This window comes from Petromyzon marinus, chromosome 32, assembly GCF_048934315.1.
Source record: "Petromyzon marinus isolate PM22_M1 ecotype Great Lakes invasive population chromosome 32, UKy_Petmar_22M1.pri1.0, whole genome shotgun sequence".
Classification (NCBI taxonomy): Eukaryota; Metazoa; Chordata; class Hyperoartia; order Petromyzontiformes; family Petromyzontidae; genus Petromyzon; species Petromyzon marinus.
This window is the reverse complement of record NC_133698.1, coordinates 12,994,668-13,002,123: the sequence shown is the minus strand read 5'-3', so window position 1 is coordinate 13,002,123 and position 7,456 is coordinate 12,994,668.

Sequence of the window (7,456 nt, the reverse complement as noted above, 5' to 3'; positions counted from 1 at the left end):
CCAGTGTGTGCGAATGTGTGTGCGAGTGTGTGGGTGTGTGAGTGTGTGTGTGGGTGAGTGTGTGCGAGTGTGGGTGTGTGTGCGAGTGTGTGTGGGTGTGTGTGAGTGTGTGCGAGTGTGTGCGAGAGTGTGCGAGTGTGAGTGTGGGTGTGTGTGTGCGTGTGGGTGTGTGTGAGTGTGTGTGTGAGTGTGTCCGAGTGTGGCTGTGTGCGAGTGTGTGCGAAAGTGTGCGAGTGTGTGTGTGGGTGAGTGTGTGGGGAGCGGCAGTGTAGTGGTTAGCGCGCTGCGCTACGATCCCGGCAATCCGGGTTCGATTCACGCTCACGACCAACACCCAGTAACGATTATCTGACCCGGTTGTGTGCCTCCCCTAGGTCGACTCAGCCTCAAATGAGTATCGTTTGCGGTGTGTAAACATCGCCACGTGCCGTGCCGACCTTCATAGCTGTTCGCTACCGGCACTTGCCCCCAACAGTCTGTTAAAGGCTATGCGAGGGATCTTGGTCTTTGTGTGTTAGTGTGGGGAGTGGTAGTGCACCTAGCATGGCACAAGTCCCGTGGTGACGTCGCCTCCACTTAGTAGCGAACGTCGATTATTGTTGGAGCGGTAGCGTAGCGGTTAGCGCGCTGTACTTCGAACTTCGTCGCTGTGCGACCCGAGTTCGATTCCAGCTCTCGGCCAACATGTGACGAATATCTGAATCATGCACCCCCCCCCCGTCTCTAATTCGACTCAGCCACAAACGACAGCCTGGCTCGATCTATAAACATCGCCACTTCGAAGAGACACAGGCGGCCCGGGCGGCCAGGGCGTGGTGTTGGCCAGGCCATCATATAATGTGCCGCGCCAGCTTTAATAGATGGGCGCTCGCGAGCAGCACTCAAGGCTACACTGGGGATCGTTGTCACTGTTCCGTGGTTGCGGTCTTAGTCGTGGCAGGATGGGGGGAGAGGAGGAGTGGTAGGAAAGGGGGAACAGATGCAAGCGTCATGGGTTGGCGTTGGGGGTGGCAGCGCTCTCCTTGCGTGCTGGCTCTGGAGTGGCTCCGACTCCAGGCTTTTCTCCAGCAGCCCCTGGATCGCATCTGGAGCACAGCCAATCGCAGCTTCTCCAGCTCCAATCAGATGCCTCTATCTGACTTCTGAGCCAATACAATCAATCATGTAACATCGTCGTCGTCCTTTTTTTCATATTATTCCAAAGTCTAAAAAGTTTAACGCATTATTTTGTGATGCTGCTGCTGCAAACATAAAAAAACAAACTCAACACGCGCATCAGAAAATACATCAGAAGCGACGCTCCAAAAGAAAATACATAATGGCCAATGGCCCTTCTTCATGGATTATATTTGATGTTTGTTTGTGCTGTGAAGAAAGGCCGCTGTCACCTAAAAACACTCAACGCATTCGTCAACAAACACCGCGGCCTTAAAATGAAAAATATAAAATGGGAAAAGTTTCGGGCAATGGCCTTTTTTGTATAGCGCACAAAAAGTGTTTTTGTGTTTAGTTGTGTTTTTGTTTGTCATGTCCGCTTGTTGCAATATCTGCCAAACTCAGCAGCAGCAGCAGGCATCACCAACTAATGTGTTGCACTCGAACAAAGGCGTCTTCGAATGTTTTTTTTTTACCCGCCTACAGAAATACAATATTCCAATAACAATTGTTTGGACAACCATAGACATGCACGCCAGCACAAACTCGGTGTGTGTACAACCGTTGCGAAACTCCCCGCGGGTGACGATGTTCCATACCCTCGCTTGCCAGGATGAAGGCGGTACAGCAGAGTGTAGACTGATCTCCATCTGTTCCCATCTGTACGGGAGAGTGCTGCCCCAAGGCACGTGTTAGTTTTCTCTGGGTGCTCTGGTTTTCACCCCGCGTGTATAGACAGTCATCATTAATTGGCTGAACACCTCTTAAAATATGAAAATATACATATATAATGCAGGGCCCTTCTGAAAAATAGTTGTTGGACTCAGATTGACTTTCCATGATAAATAAGGAATTGTTATGAAACAAGTGTTATGCGCTGTGAATTTACACATTGGTTTTACAGTGGCATCCTGGTTATAATTGTGATTGGGTGTAAGTTCACATGGAGCTAATTTCACGCGGATTATTTTTACTTCAAATTCAATCACTGCATCCTGAATGCAATTCAACAACATAAAGAGGGATTGGAAATTTTTGTTCCAGTTTTTTTGCTACTGTGCTATCAGCGTCAGTGGGAAAATCCATTCTGATCTCTAACAGAGCAGTGCAGCCCTCCGTGCCAGCGCCTGGCCCACAGAAGCGGACATCACAGCACTACTTCTGAGATCCATTGGTCACGTGAGCTCTCATCCACACATTGCCCCCACCCTTTTCCAGTTACAAGATTATTTTTTAATCGCACGACAGTCAAATAAATATTTTTTTTCAGAACTGGAATTTAGCCAATTTAATTGCAAAACCCAATGTAATTAACGTGTTTTTTAAATAATAATAATGCCAACTTGTATCACACCGCACAGTGTTCGCTCGATCTTGAAGACAGATCATGACTCGGAGGCACAAGGAGGAACCGCAGACAAGCAGGAAGGCAGCCAGGCAGGAAACCGGTGCCAACAATTGCCCGAGCTCTGCCATCCTCTCTGTATTAATGAGTGTTTACACACGAGGGAATAAACCGAAGCGCTTGGAGAAAACCCATGCATGCGAGGGGGAAACGCTCAATCACATGCAGGTGGAACAGATGGGAGTCCACATGTTTGCTGTACCGCTCTCTGGCAATCCAAGGTATGACTCCTCGACAAATCCACGTGAAATGAGTTACACGACACGCGTGTGATCCACCAACCCTTGCTGCCTCCACAGGGCAGGATCACAGGCGTGCAGTCATTGTTTGCCAGGCTGAGACCATCAATTCACCACACTTGACAACCCGGTTTCACATGCACCTCCAATTAGCACAGTTGGCTACGTATGGGGCGAAATAAGTACATTCATCACAGGTGGCTGAAAGCTGGATTCGAACCCAGAACCTCGACGTCAGCACTCTGACCTCTGAACCACCCGGTAACCGTATCTCCGCACTCACTCTTCAATAATCCTATGTTTTCCCCCAGGTATGGCCTATGAGCTATATATCTCACTTTCAGAAGCGACCTGGCTATCACAAATGATAGCTCAAGGAAGAGGCTGATCACGTGGACATGCATAGCACCCAAACACAGCACTATAAACGCATGTTTATAAACGTGGAAGGAGAACCAGAGACAAATCCACGCGACCACGGGGAGAATACGCAAACTCCACATTTGCAGGCGACAGGGTCGGGATTGAACCCACGACCTCCTGTATACCAGGCGTTGGTGTGCGACTGTTAAAGTTTTGTGTTCACGGGGCAGAACTACCGGCCAAGAGTGGAGCGGAGCTCAAAGGGAAGCCCTTTTTTTGCCGCTGCTGTAACACGGCGCACGGGTCGGCGAACGCGACGCAGCTGGCCGAGTTGTGGCTCGCAGTGTGGCCCGGGACGCCGCAGCGCGAGCGGGGACAACGACGCGGAGGAGCCGAGGCCCCGTAGGGCCCCTCGCTCTGCCCGGGGCGACGACAAAAACAACGACAACAACAAACAAAATGGGAATGGTAATCGAATTCGTACGCCCGTGGGTTGAGCGAATTAACTTACGGAAGCAATTTGAACAATCAGGATGCGGCTGGGGAGAGCGTGTAACGGTGCCAAGTTCTTGAATCAATTTCATGGACGAGAGAAAATGACTCTATGCACAGAGAGAAGTGGACTTGGTGCAAAACTTTCCATCGGGCATTTGTGTATGTGGTTTCTCAGAGTATTTAATTCGCGATATCAGCGTTACGTTCCAATTCGAACAATGAGACATCGCCACAAGGGTACGTGTGACCCGTGAATAACCCTTATATGTATTGACGTCATAGGGAAGGGAGGCGATCGCCTTGAAGTGATCTAGAGAAATGATGTCACGTAACGACGTCGTTTGCCTTGGCCACCAAGGATAACTTTTGGCGCTGGTTTTTGATCGCCAACTTTTTTGGGGGGGCAACCGCTTGATCAATGTGGCCCGTTTTCTTTATTATAAAGTCTCTGGTAGCAAACGCAACTCTATACAAACATTTAATTTATAATTGAACTCGGCTTGCCAGGTTTGTCTTGCTGTGCTGGAAGCCTTGGCAGACTGTTGGGGCAAGTGCTGTTTGCGAGCACCTATGAAGGCCGGCACTGCACACGAGGGGGTGGGTGGCCAGCACCACGCCCGGCCACCTTTGTCTCCCAAGTGGCGATGTTTACACACCGCTGAGTCGACATAGGGGAGGTCCAGCGCCGGTTTAGATATTCGTCACTGGTGTTGGCAGTGAGCGGGAATCGAACTCGGGTCGCCGGATTCATAACACAGCGCGCTCATCATTGCACCACCGCTCCCCACATACATAGACAAAGATCCCCAGAATGTCCCTAGCAGACTGCTGTGGCAATTGCTGTTAGCAAGTAGCAGCACCTATGAAGGCCGGCACGGCGCACGTGGGGATGGGTGTCCAACACCGCTCCCTCCGAATTCACTCAAACTCACACACGTGCACACGCGCGCGCATGCCTAGACATCAAGTATCAGTATCCACATTCCAACGCCAACTCAAGGGGAGTCCCCTTCTTGGCACGAGCCCCTACCTCGAGCGCCTCCCTCGAGCGCCTCCCTCCCCCACGTCTCTGCTCCTCTCTCTCTCGACAGCAGCTGTCAGTCTGCTGTGGCCAGGAGGCTCGTCGCCATTCCCCCTCCACCTGCTCCAGGAGGCCGGGGAGGGTCCCCGGGGGTCCCCATGTGCCCCCTCCCCTCTTCAAAAATCATAGAGTCTGACATTTGCAGCAGCTCCAGTTTTCGAATTGCAAACCGGAAAAACAACCTGTTGGGATTGTGGTGAACGCGCTCGTGGGCGAGTAAATCGCTCACCAAACTTCATCGATAGCACCAATGAGCCCGTCTGTATGGACCTCATCGTCATCAATCGCACAGTTATAATCTACAAAAACATATACATAACTATACCAGCTAAGGCCCACTTGAGCTGTGTAGCTTTTAAATAGCGGCGAGCTGGCCACAAATGATCGCTCAACGGAGCGGCCTATCGTGTGGAAATGTCGAGCAGGCAAATACCCGGATCTGCCTTGGTCGATCCACCGCTGGACCAAGCCCTCCTGCTCCTCGAGCCGTGGCCACTTTTGCTCACGATCCCGCGATACGTCGATCCGCCTGACACAGAAGCACGGGGTGACTGCATCGCTCCGTCTCCGCGGTGGACGCATTTGGGTAGAGTGTCACAGCGGTTCGCGCTACAAACCCGGCCAACACCGGCGACGCTCCTGGGCCTCCCCGAGGTCGACTCAAATGAGTACCTAGAGCGGTGTTTAAAAATCGCCGCTAGGGAGACAAAGGCGGTCGGGCGTGGTGCTGGCCACCCATCCCCTCGTGTGCCGTGTCGTCCTTCATAGGTGGCTATCGTGTGGAAATGTATAGCAATTCCCTCAACCGTCCGTTAAGGCTATACGGGGGGATCCGTGTCTTTGTAGATAAATTCCCACTTAAACCACGATCCACCCTAACAGCACATTCCACGTATTATTTTGTACCGGGTTGCTGTACTGCATTGAACGGGGCCCCATGACGTGCATGTTGTGCACCTGCCAATAACATCAGGCGAACCTAGCAGCGGCCCTTTTGTGTGTCAGTCTGCACCCTGCGGATGAGACTCAGAGAAGTAAAAACCACCGCACAGTGTGATGCTTAAACAAGCGCTGCTGGAATTCATTGGTCGAGAATGCTAATAGGTTGATTACAATCAATGTTAATGAATGCTTTGTATGTATGTTTAATTTTTTTCGCACCGTACGTAGCCAACCGAGCTAATTAGAGGTGCAAATTTGTTTACGCATGCCTGGTAGTGGGGATTAGACTGAGGGACAGAAAGGGGAATTCATGTATCAGAGAACAAATGCAAACTAGAGGCCTGATATTGACTGCTAAGGAGAAGTCGTGGGCTCGGGCAGGACGTGCCAACAATGGATGAGACCGGTGATGGAGTAGCAACTGAAGATACGACCACACCGGTTTGATGGATCAATGAACAAACTCAACAACACTAACGATGTTCACTTTACCAGGTAAGGCCCACTGAACTATGTAGCTCTTTTTCAGAAGCGACCTGGCCACAATTGATAAATCAACGAAGTGGCTTATCACGTGGACATTTATAGCAGTCAAATACTCTAAACGCGTGTTTCTAAATGGAGAAGGAAAAACCGAAGGACCCGGAGAAAAACCCACAAGACCACGGTAAGAACATGCAAACTCCAAATACACAGGCGTCAGGGCAGGACTTGAAACCCACGACATCCTGTACACCAGGCGAGGTAGTTAACATCTGGCCACTGCAGCGCCCTATGAGATCAGTCGGTGTGCAGGAGCGAGTCGGACTCTGCCGTCGTAGGGACCGCGAGAGATGGCATCGGCGTGGTGGGGAATCGTTCACCCAGCAAGTTGGATAAGATTCAGACCCGACGATAGTGGTGGACTCTTGTCTCAGTATTCACTCTGGTGTATCGCGTAGCAGAGGGGGAACTCGTCTGGCAGGAAAAACCCGCGGAGGAGACGAGACGCAGGGATCAACACCCCCCACAGTTGGCGCTCCCGCATCTTGCACGCAGCCAAAGCCTGGGGTTAGACGTCGATTCACCTACACGGAGAAGACTCAGAATCAAAGGAATGAACTCAGATCCGTGAAGACAACGTCGGGACCCAAGATGCCTTGCCCCAGCGCAGAGGGAATGACACCCTCTAAGTGGCATTGCAATTGGTCCTGTGAACTCACAGAAGTGAACCTAATGTAATGTAATGCTCCGCATGGGACTTGTCAAGAGGCACATGAATACATCTCCAGGCAAGACATATGATGGGATGTCTTAACCAGATGTCTGCATTGATGCCGGGCATGATGGCACACACTTGTGATCCAGCAGCGCTCTGGAGGCGGAGGGGGGGGGGGGGGTTGGTGGATCACACAGAGATTTCCGAAGCTCCCCGAACCTGCTGGGTTTGCGAGGTGGCAAGTGGATAGCAAGTAAAGCAAGAGGGTTCGTGACCTCATCTGTGTGGTGGATCTTTTCACTATTAATCTCATCATATGCGTGGTGGGGTTCCTCCGGGGCAATCCACTGCCTTTTAATTAATAAAAAGGGAGTTGGCCAAACATTCCAAGGTAGCAGGACTCTCCTGAAAGCAAGTCTTGAGACTCGGCGAGGCTTCCCTGCGTACAGTCTGAAGATAACTTTGTAGCGTGCCCATTCACTCGGTGAGTTGAAAAAATAATGTTTCCCGCTTGGGGAGTTGCACTGAAGAGACCCGCAGGGGAGCACGTGGATTCGAGAGAGAACAGAAGTTGAGAG